The sequence below is a fragment of the Rhamphochromis longiceps genome, linkage group LG13 (genome assembly GCF_057381845.1).
Source record: "Rhamphochromis longiceps isolate RC_006_pf linkage group LG13, R_longiceps_female_GT1.1, whole genome shotgun sequence".
In the NCBI taxonomy this organism is placed as follows: Eukaryota; Metazoa; Chordata; class Actinopteri; order Cichliformes; family Cichlidae; genus Rhamphochromis; species Rhamphochromis longiceps.
In genome coordinates, this window is record NC_140569.1 from 28,906,125 (window position 1) to 28,931,570 (window position 25,446).

Consider the following 25,446-nt stretch of genomic DNA (forward strand, 5'->3'; position numbering starts at 1 on the left):
GACGGCGGTTTGACCTGGTCTATAAAATGAATGGTACTGATCTGATTAACTGTCTTGTGTGTTGGTCTCTTTTCAGCTTTGATGTACTATCTATTCGATCAACATAGTTGACGGTAAGCAGCTAGCTGAGAGACACTAGACTAAGCCATTGTAGTAATACAGCTATTCATTCTTGTCTTATCTGAACTCCCTGGCAGACATCCAAATTAAAGCCCTCTGGCACAGCTACTTCGCTCTGCCACTACTGTATGTAGGTCACTTTACTAGACAGTCAAAAGTTTGATTCCAGCTCTTTACCCACAATACTGGGTTTCATGTCTTTCTATGCTTGTTCAGCACAGAACTTAATGACAGTCTAAGTGTATATGTATGTTCCTCTCCCACAGTCGCTCTGTTATGGGGCCTCTACATGACGTGCCTGAGTGGCATGAGTGGGGTGACTGAGTTCACCATGTGCATTTGTGTGTTTGTGTGTGTGTGCAAGGCAGAGACAAAAAGAGAGGGAAAGAGATAGACAGGACAACTGGGGTTGACTGACCACAGAGGAATTCTCCCTGCAGGCCTCAGGGGCCACAGCTGATCGCAGCACATGGTAATTAGTGTACCTCAGTGTGCACACACACGCACATACACGCATGCACACTTTTACACGGCAAAAACACATCTTTTTCCACACATAACTTTTACAGACTTTCCTGAAACCTCTCAGACGTTGCTTGTCCTTGGGGGAAAACATGGCGGCACGGGACTTTATCACACGTATGATAGCGTTTCGTGGAAGTGGGGCAGGCGGTATTTGCGAAAAGCAATGTTTGCTTCAACATGGGAGTCAACAAAACCAGGACAGTCGAGGGTAGCTGTCAAACACCGTCATGTTTAGAAGAGCACAAGAGGGCCTCGAGGTTTTACATTTTCCAAGTGTGACTTTTCAGATGACTTTGTACTGGATTATGTCCATCTCAGCGCTTTTCAAGGTTAGATGTGACGCTACATTCAACAGAAAGCACATGTAGGGAAGAATTGCTGCTCGTTTCACATGTTCAGTCTCCCTCTCAGAACAGCTGCTCTACATATGGTTTGCTCTGTAAATATACAGTTTGTCTTGAAACTAGATTATATGTACCTAGCTGGGTAATGTGTGGTATTGAGGTGTTGACCATCATATGACCGGATCATCACTGCACTGTAATAAAAACACAGCCACATGACCCCTTCCCCACGCCTCCCCACACGCACACACACACACACACACACACACACACACACACACACACACACACACACACACACACACACACACACACACACTGGTTCAATGGGAAATATCACACCACCCCTTTCTCTCTTGACTTTGCTGCCGCACCCGCCGTCGACATAGCAACCTTCAGTGAGTCTGACGTCACAGCCACCTTGACTGCACCCTCCTCTTCTCTCAGTGTGTGCTGATCGATCATGAGACCATGGAAACACAAAAGAGGGCAGAGAGGAGAGAGCTAGAGACAGAGACACACACATGAGGAAAGAAACGTGGAGAGAGGTAGAAAAAAAAAGGGAAAGTCCACCCTTTAGCTGAGTTAATTTAGATTTATTGAATCACTCTTTGACGTCTTTTTGTCAATTATTGTACAAACTCAAGGAAACTTTTGTGACTTTTGGGAAATGGCTTAAGATTTCTCAGAGGACTTTATGAAATTAAATCTGATTTTTGATGAAATGTAATAATAATAATTTCATACCTTTTTGGGGTCTTTTTTGTTTATGGTCCAAACAGCTCCAAACAGTAATGAAAACAACATTAGGTCCTTCTCGGGACTTCCTTGTGACCTAGATTGTATGCTTCGTGGTTAGTTGTGTACAATACATTGCCTAGGAGTCATCCTACACAGTCATATTAATGTTGATTTCAGTGCCACAGGCTGATGCAGGAACCTTTGAAAAATCCTATGAGAAACTACATTATAATGCGCCCCAATCCCTGTTATCCACTTATCCATGTGGTGTTGTTTAGCTTGTCACAGGAAACTCATGACTCAGGGTGGATGGAAGCTTTGTTTTTATTGGGTCAGAGATTTTTTAGGTATTCATCCCACAGGAATGAACGGTTTCTGGGAGATTTTTTTCTTGTTTTGTTCAATAGAAACATGTATTTCCAAAACGTGTCTTTGTTAATTAATTAAAAAACTAGTGTAAATTATCATCTATGACAAAAAAAAGTAAAAACAACCAATTTTTCAGAACAAAGCTCACTGTTAGAGAATAATTAGAAGAAAAGCAGAGCTAAAATTATTTTTAGTCAAAGATTAAAAACAGACCAATACAGTAATGATGGATATGCAATAACCTAATTACTGTTTAAATATAAAGTCTTAAACTGGCTTGATGGAGTCAAGCTACTAATGGACCTGCCAGCTGTGTTTTCTTACATTCTTGTCAGAAATGGAATTAAATGCTAAACCTGTTAAAAAAACAGCAGAGGCAAAGAAACCACTCAACATTTCTAAAAAGCTAACTTAATTATTATCAGCCGAGAGGGTAGAAGGGTAAGTATCAGCCATCTGTTGTTAATCAGACGCACTTTATTACCTGATCATCAGCAAGTGTGAGAACTTCTACGAAACCAGAAATGTAGGTATTTTGCTGGTCTGGAGCATTCAAATGACACCGTCTGTGCTATATCAATAAATAAAAAACTGTATTGTCTTCCCGAGAGGGAAATTCTCAAACTCATAAAAATGCTCAAAAATCTAAAGAGTTTAAAGGTCTTACGTCACTGCCACTGCTGCTCTGCTAGCTAGTCTTTTTAAAATCACAAAAATCCCCCAAAAGTTCCCTGGATCCACAGTTTATATTTGATGATACCCATACGGAAAAGAAATAGTAAAAACTTATATGATTTAACTCATGAAAGTGGCCACTTTCATGAGTAAATCATATAAGGCTTACATGATTTACTCATGAAAGTGGCCACTTTCTCATTACTTTCATATATTGTTTTAGTAAGTATCCAAAACATACAAGTTTCATTATATAATTTTTTTTTTTTTGTTAACAGTTAAACAGACACTTCAGTCGCTCAACAAAATGTTTTAGCTGAGCTACTTCAGCCATCGTTTATTAAAAGTTTCATTTGCTTTCTTGCTGATACTTTATTGAGACATGACATTGACATTAACAGCTAGCAATAGCAATCTGCCAACAGCTTTAAAGCTACCTAATTAACTTTCCTTTGATAAATGCAAATTCATATTTAAGCTTCAGATACACAATTTAATAGAAGCTATATACAGCTAACTATACCTATCTGTTTAGATGTATGTGGCAACTCTATGCTAATTAGCAAGCAGGTTTCTGTACTTGCTAGCTAAATGTCGCTCAACCCTCTCAAGTTCCAGTTTATTTTGCTTCAGGTAACTGTTGTAGTTCCTTTTATTCTTTTACCCTTCACCTTCTTTGCTTCATGTTTCTTTTGCTGAATACTTACTTCAACTTTTCCTCAGTGTTCTGTTTTCTAACTGTGACAAGCTGACAAATTCCTATCAAATGCTATCGTCCTCCTGACTTTGTGATGCAGTTAAGCCATCATTTTCAAGGGAGATCAAGTCAAAACCAAGATGTTTCTTTATTCTTTATACTATAGCCATGAAGTTGTATGAGTAGCATTACCCCAGATTGATAAGTTAAACCTTCCACTTTGAGAACGTTCTGTCCTTACAGAACAACACACACACACACACACATCCCAGGACAGATGGACGTTAAACTCATCCCACAGTTTAGCTTTTTTGGAAAATTCCTATTACAGTCATTACTCTAAGTGTCACCCTTAGGTCTGCATACTAAACTTTGGCCTTTTGCTCCCAAAAACTTAGTTTGCATGACCTCTCTTAAAGACAACTGATAGAGTCGCATGCTGTCAGCCGTGACTGCTGATCCAACACGTACTGTACTGCACATACTGACCTTTAGCGTGAGCCGAGGCGGCCCTCTGGATGCCCACAGGAAATGAAAGAAAAAAAGGAACTGTGCTGAACTGTGAAACAAATTACTGAAACTTGATACATGTGTGTCATATGATTACTTTAGTCAGGCTGAGTACACTTCAGTGCCTCTGAACTTCCTGTTAATGTATTTCAAAATGCCTTTGAAATACATGTATAATCTGTATAATCCACAGATGCACAGCTAAATACACAGGTGTGTTCATGTGTAGTCCTCCTTTAAAACCTGTTTCCTTAACTCTTCCTGTGTTGCTTATCCAGACTTCTATGTCCACTTTCAGACTGACCTATTTCAGCATCAACCTACAGAGCATTTATTTTATACCGTAAGCATGCTACATTTCCATACGGTAAATTTGCATGTGAAACTACAGGGACTGAAAGCATGGTTTAACCCTCAAAGCACTGACTCATATTAGCCCACTGGGAAACTGACTTTGTCATGCTTTTGCAGCTCTGCTGAGAATCTCACTTTCATCATTCTTACCAGAAGACTCTGGACAGATTTATTTGAAACAGTATTAAGATCAGAGTGAAACTGAAAAAAGGGCTCTTGTGATAAAGGCTGTTTGTCTCTTATCTGTCCCTCTACTGAACCTACCATCTGACTCAGTCTTCTCTCTCATTCATGCCTGCAATGAACAATGATTAGAGACGATCCCCGTGCCAGCAGATAACTTCTTCAAGTTTTTTTGGAAATTAAAAAAATCAGCTCACTGGACAGTGTTCCTGTTTTTGGAGATACAGACATGTATGCAAACCCTAGATACGGTTCTGTGGAAAAATCCCAGCAAATCAGCAGTTTAGGAAATAATCAGAGAAACAACGCCATATTCAAAGTCACTTTGATCACCGTTCTTCTCACTTCTGATGCTCCGTTTGAACTTCAGCACATTGTTTTGGCCATGTCTACATATTTAAATGCAATTTAAATGTAATTGTTTGTTCTTAGATGTATTTAGCTATTTTTGTTATGGGGGAGTTGATGAAGTGAGTAAATCATCAGGGCTGCCAGCTCTCACACTTTCACACGCTTTCACCTGTGATGAAGCCTCGAGCGAGAGCGCTGCACTGCGGTGCTTTTGGCACAACAGTGAGGCTGTCATTTATTATTCATAACTATTAATTATGCCAGACACAGAGACGGGATCAGGACGGGATATCACAGACTTCTCTCTGAATCGGCTCGTCTTCGAATCAGCAAATTAAAATGAAAATTGTGTGAAACTAACTTGAGTATATTTATTGAAGCTGTGGAAATTTTAAATTTTCACTGTGAAACTCTTCCGAGGCCACGTCGGCGGTGAAATTTAGCACTGTGTGTTCTTTTCTAGCACTTGTGATCTCTCATGACCTCTTTAGGTTAGTGAACTTTTCAGAGCTGAATTACACATTTAACTACAACAATTGTACACTATCTATATATATATATATATAGATATATATATATATATAGTGGATATATATATATATATATATATATAGTATACATACTGTGAGATAGTGGGATATGCATACAGCCAACATTTCCAGTTTTTTGAAATCATATTAAACAAAATGATTACAGGCATGGGTGCTGGTTTGGCTCAGTGGGTGAGCAGGTGACCATACTCTTTTTGTCCAGAGAGCTTTCCTGTCTATCTTCAATGTCCTTATCCAGTAAAGCATCAGCATCAGCATCTATTAATCCACTAACTTCTTTTCAGCAGCTGCTTTGCTCATTAAAAACATGCTAATGATAATCGGTGTAAGAGCGTATTACAAAGTAGAAGATATTTGCATGTTTCTGAGCAGATGTTTTTGTGCAGGTTTCCTCATCCATGTTTCCTGTGTTTCCCCATGCTGTGCCTTCGTCTGCACCTACAGAGGCCTATTTGGGACAGGAAGCCCTCGGGGTTGTGAAATAAAAGTTGTATCTGTTCGCGGTCAGACCAGTCATAACCCATAATGTAGAACAAGGAACATCTCTGGCCTGCGGGGTAAAAGGTTATGAGATGACTACTCCTGCTAATGTTATTTAATATGGTGAACAGCTGTCTCTCTGGATGCCTACCTGCCTGCCTGTCTGTCTGCTTGTGTCTAATATTACATTTTTTTTTTAAATCCGCTCCTGCATACCTGATCTGCAACTTGTTTATGGAAACTCTATCTTCCCTGATGTGATTGCTTCCTTGTCTCAGGTCTCCCAGTCATGCCTGACTCACTTTATGAGTAATCTCCACGGACAAACACACTTTCATACTCCACGTAATGCTTTTTATGTGTGTATTGGGAAAGTTTTATTCACCCCAAATTGTTTTTGAATGTGCACAACGGCACATCCTGCAGATAGCGTTTTTGATTTTTTCTTGTGATTGTTTTTGTTTTAAGGGATTAATCCATTTCTGGCTTTGCTGCACGTCGGGCATGTGCTGTTAAAGTATACGCTATTCTTGATGTCAGTTTGGCCGACACAACAGACACCCTTTGGTTTCTGATGTTAAGCTCGGTGTAGTATGTAGGCCAGCTGATAAGGAGCAGGAGATAAGCTGTTATCAGACAAATATCATTTGGCGGTGCTGAGACTAATTTAGAAACATCAATCACTCAGTTCGGCTACGTTATATAAGAGTTATGAGCCACGTTACACTCACAGCCTGTGAGCTGGCAGCTTGTTGCTGAGCATCTACAGTGTCATCAGAGGTGACTACAGGTTCAGTTAGTTGACAAAGCAGCCTGGGTTGCAGTCCAGACTGTAGGGCTGAAGGGAGATTTAAAGATTTTTAACCTAACTTGGATTATTTAGTAATATAACTCTTAACTCAGCATTTAAGTCACATGCATAATAAAAGTTAGTGGGTCTTTGGAGTTTAGCAGACCTTGGGTACACAGACGTGTACACAGTACCTTTGGTTAAAGTCTAACCGACATCAATTGCAGCGTCAGCTTCCATCTGTCACATTACTGTAAAACTGTAAAGAAAAAAAAACAACAAAAAAAAGAGCACAGCCTCTAATGAGGAAGCATAACAGTCAGCGCTCCACCCTTGGGATTTAAACGGTCATAATTTAAATATGAATTCATGTCCCGATGATGTATTGGGTCTGCATTGTATCGTGTTGTGTCGCTGCGAGGCCTGCACGTCATGGGACCCACGAAGGTCCAACATCTGCAACTTCCCAGGCTGGAAAGAGAAAGAGAAAAGATGAAGTGATGAACATGTTATTAAGCAACACAATAGGTTCATCTGTGCTCAAACACTGAGCTTTTCCATTTATAATAAAGACATCAGATTCAAAATGAATCCATAGATAGTCAATGTGATTAGAAATAAAAGCATGGATATAGGGATTGACAAATTCCTGGTAAAAGGTCGAATGTTAAAACCTAAAGTGCCAAGAGTGTGAGCAAACTCGCTGAGCTGTTCGGGGCGACCAAAAACAACCACCTCAGTTTAATTCTGATTTAGAAATAGAAAGTTTGCATTCAACAAAGTTTTTAGGTTGCTTAAGGAGTTAAGCAGTGGTTTAAATGACTTTTTGTTGTTTGCTTTGATGGAGAGATAGATTTGGATACCATCAGCAAAGGAGTAATAAGAAAAAAATGTAACCCAGGGACAACATATAAAAAGGATAGGGCCTAAGACTGAGCCTTGGGGGACACCACACGAGAGAGGGGCCACAGAGGAAGAAAAATCAGCAACGTGGACAGAAAACTCCTTTTAGACAAAAAAATACTTGAACCATGGCAGTACCCTTAATACCAACAAAGTGTTCCAGTTGAGGTAAAAGAATAGAGTAGCTGACTGTATCAAAAGCAGAGTATAATCTAAAAGCACCAATACAGCGGATTGCCTTGAGTCCATAGCTAAAAGAAGATCGTTAAAAACTCTTTGGTGAATCATTTCATAGATGCTGAAATCTCCTGAGAAGAAATGAAATTGATTACAAACAACCTTCTCCAAAACTTTAGACCTTTTAGACCTAGAGATAGGTCTGAAATCTGATTAAAAACAAGAGTCGAGGGATTTCTTTTTTAAAGGAGTGTGCATGATGGGCGCCTGTTTGCAAGCTGAAGAAAAATAAAAGTGAAGATATTTCTGTTTTTCTCTCACCAGGCAAAATCAGGTTACAGTTCTTCCGCTGCTTTTTTAGAGCTCTAGTTTGCATGGCTAACGTCTAATAAACCGGCATCACCTTATAAAACACACATCATCAGGAGTCAGAAACATGAAACAGGCTGGCGAATGGGGTCACGGACAGCAAGCCCAACCTGATCTAACCTTATCCAACCGGCTTCCATGACGCAGCACCACAACCCCATGCACTTATTCATCACCATCTGTGGTGCGCTGCCAGACCCAGCTTCAGGCAGAGCTCGTAGCGGTTAATATGCAGGTGCTGGAGAGATGGATGTATGAAGAACGGATAAGGTCAGAGTGTGGGGGCAGGAAGGACACCGATGGGATAAACTAGGTTGGAAAAAAGTGAATTAGCCATGTTTATTTAAAAAAAAAAAATGGTTCCCTTGCGTTTAGACTGGGGCACCTGATCGGGTAAGTGCTCAACACTTGAAATAATTTATAGGAATGACAGATAAAAGAAATAAATGTGGCTACATATGGATAAATATTGAGGAAAAGAAAGGAAGTGAGGTCAGAGAGGGTGAACATTTCACACCTATTTGTCACCCAGACACGGCTGACGCTAGGGTGGAAAAAATGACCAAACCATACATAAAGTTAACGCTGTGTGTGTGTGTGTGTTTGTAGGTGGGGTATCTGCAGTATGTGAATGAGTATGACTCTGTGTAAGGGTGTATACCTCCCTGATGACAGCAGCGTCCCGGCTGCGATGTGGACGACTGGGTGCTGACAGGCTGCTGCTGTTTCATGGTCCTGCTGGGGGCTGTCAGGCAGGTTGGGGCAAAAATGATCCTGCCTGCTCCCCTCTCTCTCCCCGTGTGGCCTGGCTTGTTGGTTAAATATAAAGCCGTCATACTCAAAGACCTCATACTACCCTTCAGCACTTACCCAGGCATGGTATTTAGCAGATACGTGCGATGAATTTGCACTGGAGCCGAATTGTCTTTGCATTTAAAGCTGCAGTAATCAATTATATTACATAAACCATGAAGTCATGAATAATGTTGCCCATAGTGTTAAACCTACAAGTCTCCGGAGTTCATCCATGAGTCCTTTAGAATCTTTCTGCACTACTGATGCTATTTTGCTATTATTAAGCTTTGGTTAGCTATGAACCTACCTACCTTACAGCTAATGCTACACAAGGGAAAACAGTTACTGTAACCATGTGGAATGAACTTGCCATCTCGTTGCCTTTGAAATGGTTGCTTCAGAGATCTCTCTCTGCAATCTCTTGCAGTCGGATGCCATCTTCCACACGACTTTGTTGTGTCACAATGGTCTCCCAGTGACCACGATCATGACTGTCATTCATTCTGAACATTCACAATGGGTACTGCTATAGTTTAAGACATTAACATAGCATAGTCTGTTATAGTACGCACTTACACTTACACTGTTCACTAATATAGTCTGTTCAGAGCGCTACTCTGTACATTTGTCCGTAGTACATCTGAATTTTTGCTCTCTGTTTAGGAATATAAACATTCTTACACTGGTCCCTCGATTAACGAGGGAGTTACGTTATAGGTGAAATCCACGAAGTAGCCAGCTTTATTTTTTACAATTATTAAGGCTGTAAAATCCCTCACTACACACTTTATACACTTTTCTCAGACAGGCGTGAACATTTTTACACTTTTCTCTCTTGTTTAAACACTCAAAGTTCAAACCTTCGGAGAAAAATAAGTCCAGTATTATAGAATCAAACCAAACGCACCGCAGATGCCTCTGACGGTGCAAAACATTTCATCGACATTGTCGTGTTTGTTGGGGAGACAACAAACATACAGTACAGCACTTCAGAGTCACACTGGTAGCGATCGACGATTCATGTAAATTTGACAAGCTGAACGCATTCTGTACTGTACAGGAGACACGGCACGGGATTGATTGGCAATGGTCTACAGCCAATTGGGACACAGAACACAATGCGCTGTAAAAAAAAAAAAGCACATTAAAAAATCTGCAAAGTGTGAACCGGATTATAGCGAGAGACCACTGTATACTTAAGTTATTTGCACATAACTACTCCTACCTTTTATACTAACCTTATTTGTATATAATCTGCTCTTATTGCACTTACTGCTCCTGCACTTCTGATTAGATACAAACTGTATTTTGTTACCCTGTACTTATACATGTGTGATGACCATAAAGTTCAATCCTAATCCTATAATGGCCATGAGATGGAATTAGTCTGCTATTGGTTTGGAACTGAATGGGGTCAAGTTGGCAATAAAATGCAATCAATCCACAGAAATTTGTGGTCCAGTTAGAACCTCAAAGATTTAAAAGAGAAATTCAGAAATTCCTCCACGAAGATTGACAACGACGATATAGCAGCAAAATAACAAAGGCCCTCGCATAGACCTGTTTTCATGTAGAAATTCAACCATGGATTCAATGAGTTGGCAAACAACTGAATCAAGTCGCGAAGAGACACGTCACAGATGTGCTGTGCTCATCGTTGCAGGTTGACTCAAAGCGATTGCAAGATTTTGGTGGCCGTCATTTGCAAACCTTCACTAATCTGTTTGAGGGACCTGTTGCTGGGTGGTCACCCAGAGGTTGAGGCTGTTGAGCCAGTTGGTTGCTAAAACTACACAGCAAATTCAAAAGTGTTAAATGTTTTGGTGTTAATAGTCTTCTTGCAAAAGTAGAATTAATTTTACTCTAAGTAGAGTCACATTCTTTTAATGTAACTCTGAGGTGTAAAATGATAGTAGTTAAAATCGAGTGTTAAAAATGAGTGTTTCTCTGTCAAATCTGGAGGTGTTACAATGGAAACATTAACTCCTGACCTCTTAACTCTGAACTCCTACAGGGGCTATGACACCAACAGAGTAAATTCACAGACTCCGCCCCCAGCACGGCTCCAATCGAAGCTGAAGTGAAGCCGTTTCAGAACATTTTGCTCTACATATTTGAGTTGTTTGCCATGCTTGGTAAGTCATTTTTTCAAAGATTGTTTCAATTATTATTATGAGCTTTTACTTCTGTGGCTCTTTGGAGTTGAGACAAAGCTGTGTGAAAGGCATTAGCCATGTTGCTCGGTGATAGCATAACATTCTGCTTTAGCTAGCTGAAAGGTATTGTTTGCAGGCAAATACCACAGCCTTGAAAAAAAGCTTGCATGTGAATTTTCAGTCAAACTTTTGGTCAAATACACCTAAAGCAATGTCTAGAATGTGAAATGTTGGTATAATGGTGCTACTTGAAGCCTGAAAACGATCGCCCATAAAAAAAACGAGCAAACAGCAGTAGCAGGCGTCCTGACTGGATTCTACGTTAGCATAGATCCCTCCAGAGTTTTGTGCACACGGTTTAGGTAAAAATGAAAAAGGTTGAGGTTTTACATTTAGTTCAGTATACCTGTTGCCTGTGTCCTTGTCTTTTGGGAAAATACTTTACACAAGTAATGGCTCAAAGAGGATTCCTTTTTTTTTCACTGTGCTGCAATTGTTTACTGGATTATTTGTGCCATTAATTAGTGTCAACTAATTTTTATTCAATCTCCGCACAGGATATGCTTGTGAAGATGGAATATGAGGGAGAGCAGAAGTGCGTTGAAGTTCCACAAAGGGATGAATGAAGGACATGCATATTGTATTGAAGAAATAAGTGATGAGAATGCTGTTATTTGCATTTACCATGTCAGACCTTTTGATAAACAAAATTCTAATGAAAGTGAGAACATGTACACTGTTACATCTTTCAGAAAATGTTTTGAAATTGTGGTGCACAGTTCAGAATAAATGTTTTTCAAAAACCATTGCATCTTTTTAGTAAATGTTTATTTCCAAAAGAAATTTCTAGAAGTTCAGAACAGTAAAATTCCCGCTTTTTAGAGTGAATTAGAAGATAACTCTTACGTAGTTAAACTAAAATACTCTTTGAGAGTTAATATATAAACTCTTAACACCAAGTGTTAAATTATCAACTCCAGACAGATTTGGTGTTTAACACTAAATCAGAGTTAACGTACCAACTCTCCAAAAAGAGTTAAATTAACACTCTCTGGTGTGGACCCATATAGACACTTTAACAGTGTTGAAATCAAATCCGACAGTGTTAATTTGGACATGCTGGATTTGCTGTGTACTTATAGTCAGCCACCTAATGTGAAAACAAATAAGTTCAGTTACTAGACAACCTCAGATTTTTTTGACAGGAGGTTGCTGTTCTATTTTCACTCTATTGTGAACGAGCCGTTAAAGACACAGTTGGCTTATAGATGGTTTATTTAGTTACTTAAAGAGCAGAACAGTTTCGTCAGAAGGGGGTGGAGACCAAAAACGGAGCAAAAAGGCAAACTTGTGCTTACATGCACAAGTTTTTATGACATTACAAAATAACTTAGTAATGCAATATAGGACATGTAAATATAACTTTCAGGCTGAAGGGATGCTGATTCTTAAATATGACCATGCACTGACTGTCAGAAATTTGAAATATAGTTACATTCTTTGTGTTACATCTAAGATCAACAAAAGGGAACAACTTCCGTCATATCAAACGTAAAGGAGCCTATTTTAGATAAAAGAGTCTACATGTGCAGACCAATAGCTTAGGTGAGCATTTGGCATCCACATTTGTGCTATTTTTATCTATGCTATCTCTGCATGCAAACCTGGATGTATATTAGCCTTTGTCCCATCTGTCATGTTTATGTTTCGCTGAGGGCTGTTAGATGTTGTAAATGTCAAAGTCGTTTCCACCTTTACTGTGAAGGCTGTAGGGGATAAAAAGGATCCTTGGAGATGGATGTGCACCTTCTGAGAGGAGTTTTTTTTAATGGAAAAAAGTGACCTGAGTGTGTGTGTGTGTGTGCAAATGTACTGTGAGAGGGCCAGCAGTCTTTCCATATCTGTCATGTCCTGTTACGAGAAGGAACAGTAGGAAGGAACCCAGACAAATCTACAGGCGTAATCACACAAGCTGGGATTCTGTATGTTTAGAGAACACAGTTTTACTAGGTTTGTCTGCAGTTTTTCATAAAATGTCATCACGTGCTTCATCGCTAATTTGTTGAACGTCTGGTGTTTTTCGCTTGAGTTTGCTCACGTGAGTTAATACACCCATCAGGCCTAACATTGTGACCACCTGGCTAATATTGCCTTGGTCCCACTTTTGCTGCCAAAACAGCCCAGACCTATTCAGGCACAAACTCTGCTGGACCCCCGGTGTGCTTTGGTATCTGGCACCAACAAGTTAGCAACAAATCCTTTAAGTCCTCTAAGTTGTGCAATGGGGCGAGTGGATTGGACTTGTTTGTCCAGCACATCCCACAGATGCTTGATTGGAAGACCAACTCATACCTCAAACTCATGGTTATGCTCCTCAAACCATTCCTGAACCATTTTTGCTTTGTGGTAGAGTGCATGATCCACAACAATCAGGGAATACGGTTACCATAAAAGGGTGGTCTGCGTTAAACCAACATCCACATGGATGGCAGGACCCAAGGACAATCACATCACAGTGCCTATGCAGGGTTGTCTCACCTGGCCATCCACATGATGTAAAAGAAAACGTGACCTTCCATTGCTCCCTGGTCCAGTTGTAATGCTTATGTGCCCATTGTTAGTGCTTTTGATGGTGGATAGGGGTCAGCATGGTCACTCTGTTGTGTATGGGGCTTCTGTGTATTCTGACACCTTTCTATCAGAGCCAGCATCAACTTTCAGCAGTGAAGGCTGGCCCAACAGACTACCTGTTGGGCCAGCCTTCACTCCATCCTTGGTCGCCCATGACCCTGTTGGTGATTTGTTCCTTGGACTACTTTTGATATTCGTGAGCACCTCAGACAATTCTGACCCAAACATCTAGACAGTCAAACTTTCTCAAATCCTTACATTTGACAATTCTTCCTGAATCTAACACATCAAATTTGAAGATTAAATGTTTACCCAATATGTTCCAAGGTGCCTTAAAGAAGAGAAGTGATATTCACTTCACCTGCCAGTGGTCATAATGTTATGCCTGATCAGTGTAATGGTCATTTCTACAGTTAGATTTCTACAGTCGGCTTGTGGATTTTTTCTCAGAATTGTATTCCCATAATTGAGCTGTCATCACATGCTGTCATCCAAAACTATCTTAGTAGCAGTGATGGAGTGGGAGCACGGAAAAAGAAGGAGAGGCAAAGGCAAACGAGGCCGAGAGATGATGACGGATATTGAGAGCCCGATTTGCAAGAGCCAAATCCGACATTTGTCTCTGATTGAGTCCACTTTAAATCTTTTCTCAGTGCTCCTCTCTTTTCATCACGTTTCCATATTTCCATCCATTCCTTTTTCATTCACCGCACACCAGTGCTTCTTCTCTTGGCGAGAGACAAAGCAAGGCTGTTCCTTGAACGCTGAAGTTCTCCCTATCATCTCTCCGTATACATATTTTTTCCCCTTCAGTTTTTCTGTCTCTCATTCCCTTGCCTTCTGCTATGGGAGATCTTAACCTGCGCTGTATGATAGGAAATGTGCTAATAATAGCAAACTAGGGTATTGTGGCCAAGGACTGTCTGCCATAATAAACACATGGGCACTGACGCACACACAAATTGTGCCACCCTGGTGAGGCTATCTCAGCAGAGATACTAGGCGGTGTTGTTTGAAAGATACAATAGTGACTCTTAGAAAAGCTAAACCATGTCTTTCACCCATTCTGCATATGGAGGCAAAATGCATACTGCTGGATGATAAACTTCACTTTTATGTCTTTATGCGTCTTTGTATGGTAGCTGTTGCTTGTAAAATGTGTCATTCAGGCATTCCCCCACATAACATTGTTTCCTCGTATCTCAAAGAGTCCCTAAAGTTGATAAGCAGGGGATCTGAACTGTCTGACTGGTATACTTGCTTGGTATACCCTCCAACCAGGCTAGGGTCCCACCCTGCCTACGTGTGTGTGTGTGTGTGTGTGTGTGTGTGTGCGTGCAGGCAGGGTGGGAGATGACATCGTAGTGAAATGTGTTTCTTTTTGGAATGCAGCCCGGGAGTCTGGCAGACCATCTGGATTGAAGATTGACCCGTCATACCTGTGAATGATTTACAGTGTGCTGAAATCTAGGACACACACACACTTCACTTGGATCACTTGTCATATATTCAAATGCAGGCACATACACGTACACACATATTCACACTTTGGCAAGACAACCTGACTGTAAAGAGACAGAAAAAAAGTACTCATTCCTAAAGTAGTACAATGAAGCAAAAAAAAAAAAAAAAAAGTAAATCTAAAAGGAAAAAGAAACTTAATTGGCACCGCTTTTATTATAAATTCATTAACTGAGTGTCTTTGATAAGCAACAATATTAGAAAGTCACTGGTAGATGAGAAACTTCAGCAACAGAACTCACAATCACCTCGATTAGTATACTCAACTTTTTCCTCATTTTTATGACTCACAGTTTACATCGAGGATACCAAAGAGAAGGCCTAACTGGAAAACCAGCAGCTAAACCAGTGAAGGTTGGTGTCAGGTTAAAGGTCAGAACAACATGGAGCGGGTGAGAGGAGGAGGAGGCGGAGGAGGGAAGAAGATGACAAGAACAGAACGTCAGGACTGCGGAGGGAAATGAGAGAAACAGGGGGAGCACGACACACTTCACTGTTGCTGTCGAACATTGTTGTGTTATTGTTGGAGCATGTGTGTGGAGTGTGTGTTTGACACAAAGCAGCTAGCTAAACAAAATAGCAAATGGCCTCACAGTGGAGGCCTCATGGATTTACAATCACACGCCATTCCGGGTACATCCACCGAGGAGCATGTGGTCTAAAATTGTGATCATCGTGCAGCAAAGTTAAAGGTCTGATAAATGCATCATGGGATACGGCGCTGAGAAGAGGAGGATGCTGTGAAACAAACCGAGCTTGTGTAGATTTAATGCCCGAGCGGTGATTTTGTCCAACGCGCTGGTACTTTAACTCCACACTGCATGCATATAAGATATAGTAGACAGACAGCACTGTCAGTTCTAAACATAACCTGTACAGCATGTAATATAGACTGTGTGCGTGTTGGTCGTCTGTTCAGTTTCAAGGACAGGTTAAACACCGCTGTCTTTTTATAGCACCAGCATTTCATTTGGTGTGTATGTGCTTTGTGTGTGCAGTGAGGAACTTGGTGAGTGAGAAAGAAGTTGTGCGCCGCGCGTGTGCGTCTGCGCAGAAAGATACTTGCGATGCTATCGGTTCTGTGATAATGAAAAAATTGGGAGGGAAAAAAATAGTTGTGTGTGTAAGCATGTAAGCTCCTGCATGTCCTTGGGCCTTCAGCACAGCTTTGTACCCTGCTGTCAGGGCAGTCATAAAAGAGTATGAATCAGTCAATGTGTGTGTGGGTGTGTGTGTCTTTGCTTGTACAAATACACACACACACACACAATGTATTTTTCCATTCAAGTGTGAAAAACCAGACAGTGCTGTCAGGGAAGAGAAGATGACTCACCTGACCTGCATTTCACACTCTTTGCACTCGCTTGGGAAACAAATACATCAGTGTTATTTTCAACACGTCCATAGGTCTCCTCGCGAATAACAGAGCCTATTGGAGAATATATGGAGGGCTGTCAATGGGTTCAGGTGGTCAAGGTGGGCACGATCAGTTCCATGAGATCTAACTGGAGAGATTATGGTAGAGACGTGGTACTTAAAGGATCCTAAATTGAAACGCATGAATAAATGTTACAGCTGCAAAGTGTAACTTCCTCTCCAGAGGAAAAAACAACAACATATTTTTAATTGGATATGCAGAAGAAGCAATTGAAATTAAAGTTGTAATAATGTAGATAATGTGAGAATAAAAACTACTGCACAAAATACCTGATGACATTTCTGCATGACGTCCAAGTCGAGTTTAGACTAAGTGGAAGCTTAACAGCTATTTTTCCATTGGAGTTTGATATGTGCTTTTACTTTAGCTGTTAGGTGAGATGATGCTTTTGCCCATGCTTATTAGCAACATTAGCATTGGTATTACGTATGGAACAACTTTAACACTAAAACAATATGTTAGCTTGAGGTTTACATCTTTTGGTCTCAGCCAAGTTAGGTAATAACTCTCATTTAAGCTATTTTTTTGATTATCTTGTAACATAGCTCCTTTCACAGAAAACATTCTGGTTAGTAATCTAATGAGCTAGTCATGCTAGTGTGCGCTTGTGATTCTGTGTCTTCAGACAAGTTGTCGGCATCAGCAAATGCTTGATCATAGATGGGTTTTTGTAACCTAACAAGAGAGGTGCCTCTCGTTAGGGTCTGTTTGATCATTACTTAGATTTTAATTGCACCAGTATTTGGAAGATAATTATTAATAAGGTACACCTCTGTTGACCCCTGGTTAACTTCTTTTGGTCTCGTTTTCATTTCTGAACCTTGGAAAAAACAAGTCTCTGCTGACTGTGCTACGACCGGAGTGACAGAAATGACTGTGTGTCAGTCAGTTGAAGCACTGCACCCATTTCTCTCAGCGTTAAGCAATCTCAAACACCACCCCTTTAATTAGCTTATTTGGCCAATGGAATTCACAGCTAACATTACAGCTTCATGTTGTTTTTCTTTAGTATATTATTTTGGGAAATCACAAATGACTCCCCCCCCCCTCCCATTGTCTTTGACTCCTTATTGAATGTCCCATTAGGTTCAATGGCTGTTTACAGTTTTAACATGTGGCTACAGATGCTACAGATCACAGCTTCTTCTACTGATTTACAACTGTGTGACACCAACCTAATGACAGACCCAAGCATTGTACTGAATGTGATTATACTGAAAAATACCAATCAGAGCCAACCACAAGTTGATACATGTGCCTTCCGAAACACACCCATTTAGTGCATTTCAATGGACTCCAGGTCTCGACTAAGTCAAGACCTTAGATAATGTTGTGGGACTGAAATATGAGCAGCTGCAGGTATGTCCCTGTGAAGGTTCGGCAGTGTTAGAGAACACTGTGGTTATTAACTTGGCTTGGTAGCAGGAATGAAAAGAATACTTTGTTATCTTCATACTGGGAGTCATCTTTGTTTCCCACCGTTGGCTTTCAGAGAAGGTGTTTTTGCGGTCCACTGCATTCTGTAAAAGATGGTAGATTAAATGGGTACAGTACCATCTGGAAACAATCAGCATTAAACTGAAAACATTTCTTTAAAGGTTATTTTTGCTTCTTTTGCCATCGGTATCAAAATAATCTAACATTTCTATCTTTGCTTTTTTAAGTTAAGCTCTGAGGTACTAGAGTATTTTCATCAGGTGATAGATCTGCTTTTTGCTCCTGCAAAGATACTCCATAGTTATGATGTATTGATACAGATTACTCCACCTAGCAGAATACACCAATCACAAATCATTTGAAAACCTTGAATTGTTTAGGTCCGCCTCTTGCCAAAAACAAAACAAAAATCAGCTCTGTACAAGACCTGCCATCATCAGGATGTAGAAAAAACATCCCTTGGATCTTGTTGGTTGTTTTGCACAGCCTTCAGATTGAAATCTGGGGAGTTCAGAGGCCCTGTTAGCATTGGCAGTGAGCTTGTTCTGCAGCATTGTTTAGATGGTGTGGTTCGTGTTAAAGTCACTTTCAGGTGATGTGATTGCCAGGACTCTGGATTTCCCAGCAGAACTGTGGGTTGTAACATGCAACAACAATGTTTTTTACTTTTTGTGGTTGGTCATTGTATAAAGCAGACCTTCCCAAAGTGTGGGGCCCGCCTCCAGGGGGGGGGGGGGGCAGAGCCATGGCAGGGTATGAAAAGGAAAAAAACAAAACGCTTGGACACTGCTAGCACGGGCGCCCACAGAAACGCAAAGCAGGAGATGAAGCATCGCTGAATATGTTTCCAAACCAACTTCATTCTAAGCCAAAGACTAGAAAATATGGTGAAGCATATCTACCCTTTAGTTTCACCTGCACAAGTGCCAAGGTAGGTCTCCCCTGCAGAATTGGTTTTCCCTTCGTCGGGAGCAGCGCTGGGCTCTTCAAATCACGAACAAACAGTATCCCTCATTCTTGATTTTTAGTTCACAAACACTTGTTATAATAACTAACTACTCCTGACATTTTGGAGATGTTAGCTCTTTATACAGTAAAGTTACAGCGGGATACAAATAATATCAGGCCGTACCTGCCACGATTTGTTCCCCCGGTTCAAATCACGGACAAACAGCATCCCACAGCTGTTTATGTTTTTAAACCCATTTTGCACAGAGAGGCATTTTTTGAAAAATGTATTGATAGCAATCTTGAATATTATTACACAGGAAAAAACCCCCAACTACGTGTAAAATAATCACACCGTGACGCCTCTGCCTTTCTAAATGGAGGGACAGTAACTGCGTTTAAAACCTGAAGATAGTCAGATTAACAGTATTTCGTCTCTATCTGCCATTCTGCAATTCATCTCATGTAAACAATGCACACAGCGTGATGTGAAAAAAGGCACATACCTTTGACGTTGCATGACGAACTCTGTATTCCTCGTCCACACGTAAACGCAAAAAAGGAGTTTTAAAAAATCTCTGTTTTCGGTGATTCGAAACGCCGTTTACGTGTGGACGAAACAGCTGCGTTTTCAAAAATACCCGTGTAGGTGTGGACGTAGCGTAAAAGAGAGTTTATTTTATTACTACCTGTAATTAATTGCAGATTACTTGTATTTGCTTAATTGTTTACTAAATGTTTGAGGTGTGAAATAAACCGCAATGGAGCAGAATATGGGTGTGTGTGGTTGGAGGATGTGTTTGTGCGCGCGTGCACGCGCGGGGGGGTTGGGGGTCGCAAACATTTTTCTTGTAAAACAAAGGGGGGCCCAGCAAAAAAAGTTTGGGAACCACTGTTTTAAAGTAGCTGCTAGTAGCTCAAACATTACCAGCTGGAACACTGGTGTCTACAGTTATTGCAGTAATAGTTCAATAATAGAATTTATATTGCTTCTAAATGTTTCTGACTTGATGAGAAGCTAGTTTTGGTATTTTAATATTAATATTAAGTGTTTGTCCTTTCTGAGTTTACTTGCAATACTTTTACCACCACTGGCAGTTGGTTCAGGTTTGATAGCAGTGATAAGTTGACACTATTATCTGTGCAGATAATCAGTCAGGCTCTAAATAATACTTTTCAGCTCACCCAACTGCATTAGCAACTTTGCAGAAACGCTTGCTCTTCCAAAATGTTCTCCAAATACATTTTGCAGCTAATGTGTAGTCCTCTTTACAAGAAATCTGAGAGTTTCACTTTAACCTGATGACCAATCTGACCTAGTTTCGGTGTTGCTACCGTGTTCTGAGGTCTCAGCAATTACTTTGACTAGTTTTAGGAGTTTTGTGAAAGAGAAGCTTGTGCGAGACAATCAAATCAAATCAAAGCTGTACAACAGCAGTTTCTCTTTGAGTGCTATAGTTCCTTGGAATATTTATACACCACAATCAAAGCAATCAAGACTGGGGAAGTGATTCATCCAATAGTCAGGACTATAGAGTTGCCTTGTGATGAATAATGCAGGGAAGATAAATTAAATTTCTCGTGACTCACCAGCAGGTTAGTTGTTCAGATGACTATTCAGTTTGAAAATAGCCTGTATATAGGATAATGACACAAGATGCAAGGCATTAACAGCAAACAGTTTATCGTACCTGAGGTTTAAAAGGCACTTTGCTAGAAAGAGAAAGCAGCTTGGTGAATGACAAACTATCCCCAGAGGTCTGTTATTGGTTAGTAAACTAATGCTCCTATGGTGGACCTTCAAACTGCCTGCCCCCCTTTGCCCACCGCACACACTAACTCAGTGTTATACAAACTGGCAAACTGGCGCTTAAACTTAACGCATGATCAGACTCAGAAACTGGCATGAACACACCTAAACACACACACACACAAACACACAAAGACTTTGTTTGCGACCGGTGTTGCATGCCAGTGAAAACAATGAAGGATTGTGAGAAACAGGAGGGAGTCAACCAATCCTTGATATGACAGGTGCAATAGCAAAGCCTATCACATTGCACCGTAATCATTAACTACTTGTAGCTCACTCTCTGTGTGTCTGTGTGCGTGCGTAGGAGTGTGTCTGCATTTCTGTGCATGCATGGTTGTCTCAGTCAATCACTCGACCCCTCTCGGTTCTCTTATGCAACAGGTCATTGCTTTTGTTGACTAATGTCCTTATCAGTCTTCTATACACAATGATGTCATTCCCAGGTGTGTGTGTGTGTGTGTGTGTCTGGTGTACTTTGGTTTGAGAAGGAAAGCACATTCATTAATATTTATTTATTTATTTATTTATTTATTTGTACTTCAAGGAGCTTTGGCTGAAAGTCATAGAGGTTGATCATATATTTGCACTTGAAAACATGGAACTCACCGGCCGCCTCAGACGGCAAACACCCGGATTAGGCTCCTTTGTGCAGGCAATGCATAAAGTTGCATTTTGAGACTCACAGTAAATCAAACTTCGGTCCATCCTACTCTCACCTTTTTAAAGCAATGAATCACTCTGAATGAAAACAAGATGTCAAAAGCTCATCGTATCTGCTCTGTAATCACTACATGGAAAATATGAAGAAGTTTTTTAAGCTTTATGAAAACACTGTTGTCATTTTAAAAACTCCTGTTGCCTTCGATTGATCATCTGATATAGTAGAAGCTTTCTTCATGATGTGACACAGTGAAGTAGTTTTAGAGTGTCAATCTTATGTAGTTGTGAACTGATGGCAAGTACACCTTTAAAAAAATCCATTCGTCTTCTACCACTCATCCAGCTCCCCAGCCACCTCCTCCAGTTCATCCTGGGTAAGTGCCCAGGATGCATCCTAATGATATGGATGAACCTCTTCAACTGCCATCTTTTGAATGGAGCCACATAGTGAAAAATGTATGTAGGGTAACTACAGAGTACCTCAATATGTTCTGTATTAACCTTATGGCTATGCTAGCAAAATGCCAGTCATTTCACCCCTTTCCTTCATTTTCACAGCACCTACCAGCATGTCCCCCTGGTTCTTGCAAGAATACTTGCATGCTGTTGTTACCCTTAAGCTCAAAGCATCACAGAGCTACCATAATGAGGTGGAGTCCATCAAGAATACTGTTTACTGACATTTCTTCAAATACCTGGGAAACAAATTGCCAATAGCCTTTAACCATGGACAGCATAAAAGATGGACATAGCTATTATGACGTCATCATTGGGTTTCTGAAATCCAGTTTTGAAGCCTCGAGTTTTCACCATCACCATCTTTGTTTCAGAAAGTCAAACATGACAAGAGGCAAGGGTCTGAGTGTGAAACCGCTCCTTTTTGAAACATAGTTTCATTTTTTCTAAGGCAGTATGATCCAGAATGAGTGTCTGAGGCCATAACTTTAGCAGCAAAATGCTCATGGACGTCAAGTCAGAAAGCTGTTTTCCTAGACTTCTGTTGGACCAAAGTGTTTTTGCAACGCCATTTGGTTTATGGCACTTCTGTACTGGCTTCATTTTTGTTATCTGCAAGCTATGGCAGTCTTTTATACTTTCTATGCCTTTAAGTGTGACATCCAGTATTTGCTTGTGTCTTTGTTGACATTTATGTGCCTCTACAGCAAGTTAGATATAGAGGAGCTTTCTGAAAAATGTCACTGTGACATGGATGTTGTCCGACGAGTTTCACAAACTGGCAAACGTGACAATATACCGATTTCTGTCCATAACTGTCCAAAATGACAGAGAAAATGTGATGTTGGTCGTACACTGAAAGGTGGAATTCAATTCTAAACGTAGCAGTGGTGCTGCTGCCGAGAGATAATTATCATCAGCAGTTTTCATAACAGTTTCAATCAGCAGCTTTCACTGGCACCGAAAGGGTTAAAAACACTCAGTACTGTAACTGTTGCACCAGTTATTTTCCATCCATACTTAGAACTGGCATATCTGATTAACCTGTGGTATGAGTCTAAAGTTAGTCTTGGAGCAGCATGGGGGAATCTCTCGCTGCCCAGCTTTGTTTAGTCAAACATCTCCTCATTATTGAGCACAGACACGCACGGATGCCCGCCCGCCTTTTTTCTCCATCCACGATTGCGCACAGTTCTGAGGTGTCGAGAAATTCCTCTCTAATTGTAGAGCTCAGGTGAATTGAGTATAACAAGTGTAAACCAATCTCTCTCTGTCTCTCTCTCTCGGGCTGTCTGTGTCAGTGTTTGCCTTTACTTGGCCTCCGTTCAGCTCTTACGTAACAGCGTCGGTGAGAACCTGCTAGCTGTTCAAACAGGTCGGCATCACAGAGGATTAGAGACTGCCGGTCACGACCCACATACTGAGACACCTCCCTTACTGGTAGCTGTCGGTCTGTCACCCCCTACCTCTTTTGATAATCACACACTTGCACATATATTTCTGTATGAACACTCGCTCCTGTCACATTTGCGGACGGTGGTGTAACAGAGATAATAAATAGCTGCTAGTAGTAAACAGGTGACTGCGGTGATTCAGGTCTGACTGTGAAACTTGTCTCAAGGCCATGGATAGACTTTCTATTGTTCTGCTTCATCTTTTCCTGACATGAGTCATTCCAGATAAGTGGCTATTTAAGATTGTGCTTTGTTACTTGCTATTGTTTCTTTTATTTGTTATCCACGGAGGTTTCTATCACTCAGGTTACTCACACACAAAGCTTCCACACAAAAACACACATACTGTAGATACTGTACTAGAGATGGCACGATACCACTTTTTTATGTCCGATACCGATATCATAAATTTGGATATCTGCCGATACCGATATGAATCCGATATAGTGTTTTTTAATCAACAAAACTGTTTTTTTTAAATATCTTGCTGCATTTTGTATAAGTTCATACTCAAGTTTAAAACAACAACTACACTAAAGCTATTCTGTTATACTTATATGCAAAAAAAAAAATTTCATAGTTCAGCAATACTGATCAATCTAATAAACTCAAACCTACACCATCCTCCCTATTCTGGTATTTTAAAGAGTACTTGGCGTAAATATTAAGCAACCTAACTAATAGGGTTCCAACTCCCAGCAACAAAAATAAATAAATAAAAAATAGGGAACCACCCCTCACACTCCACCTCATGATGCTTAATCAACGTAATCAACCTTAATTTGATGCAGTGTGAAAAAAAAATGCACAGAAATCAATTATTTTTCAAGAAATATTAAATAGATTCAACATCTTTCTTCAACAAAATTGCAGACTGCACAGATGGTACCTTCCCAAAGGAAAAAGTACTATAGCTTACTAGGGTATATATATTAGACTTAATAGTTACTATATACAGTAATTGACTTCTATTCATTTTACATCAAATTAAAACTTTGGGTGTAAGATTCGGATAATTATTTATTAAAAGCTAGACATTTTAAATGAGAATAAGAAAGAAAAGTATGTCTTTGTGCCCCCTTTTCCCAGTTAATGCCCTATCGGCCCCCCTGGCTAAACTTTGCTAGATCCGCCCCTGCACAGTTACCAGCGTCAGCTACGTAGAAAAAGATCCTTGAGTAGAAAGTAATAATAAATAAATTCTAACAACAGCTGATCAAGCTTAAACGTGCTGCTGTTGTTCAGCCGCTGGTTTCCTCTTTCTGGTGCAAAGTGGGCCAAAAACAAACCAGAGAGACGGACTCGCGACAGAAAAGCCGATCAGCTGATCATTAAGCAGTTTCATGATTGAAGTAGCAGCCAGAAGAGGCAGTCACTCCATATATCGTTTGGTAAGCTTAACGCAGGAATGCTTTACAAACATTCAGAGATGGACTTACACACTTGCTTTACTTCTCTCGGGATAACTTTGTCGGAGATGAAATGCCGGGTTGCTAGCGAAGCTCCACATGCTATCCAGACCACCGACAGGTCCCGCATGCCACAGCCGCTCTATCACGTGATGCATACTGCTCCGACGTGCTAATGTTCTGAGGTGAGTTACGGCGTGTTGCAAGTTTTGTGAGGTGCTTTCGTGATATTTAATGGATCGGATTACATTTTTTATTTTTCTCCGATATCCGATCCAGTAATTTAGGTCAGTATCGGACCGATACCGATACGTAATATCGGATCGGTCCATCTCTATACTGTACACTCACTTTATTAGGTACACGCAACTAAAACCACTACAACCGTCAGGGGCCTTGTTTTTTCTGTACAGCTGTACTTTAAAATGCTATTAAATACAACATTTGAACTATAAATTCTACCTTGGATAGGTAATATTATTTATATATTCTTGAGGTTTGACTCTAATGCAGTGTTAACCTGGACTACATTACATACTTGCTACAACACCTACCAACGACAACCTCAATAATGTTAAGCTAATGTAGC

At 40.4% G+C, this 25,446-nt stretch overlaps 1 protein-coding gene and 1 long non-coding RNA gene across 2 annotated transcripts in view; one reads left to right on the plus strand and one right to left on the minus strand.

Moving 5' to 3' along the window:
• plekhh2 (pleckstrin homology domain containing, family H (with MyTH4 domain) member 2) overlaps positions 1–25,080 on the minus strand; it is a 273,542-nt gene extending 248,462 nt beyond the window's left edge. The window contains exon 1 of the mRNA XM_085428930.1: positions 24,888–25,080. The gene's annotated coding sequence lies outside the window, so the exon portion shown is untranslated. The remainder of the gene's footprint in view (positions 1–24,887) is intronic.
• LOC146656059 (uncharacterized) lies at positions 10,971–11,896 on the plus strand. The gene is made up of 2 exons (XR_014914260.1): positions 10,971–11,069; positions 11,648–11,896. It is a non-coding gene; the product is annotated as an uncharacterized LOC146656059 (long non-coding RNA).
• Positions 25,081–25,446: the final 366 nt, after the last annotated feature.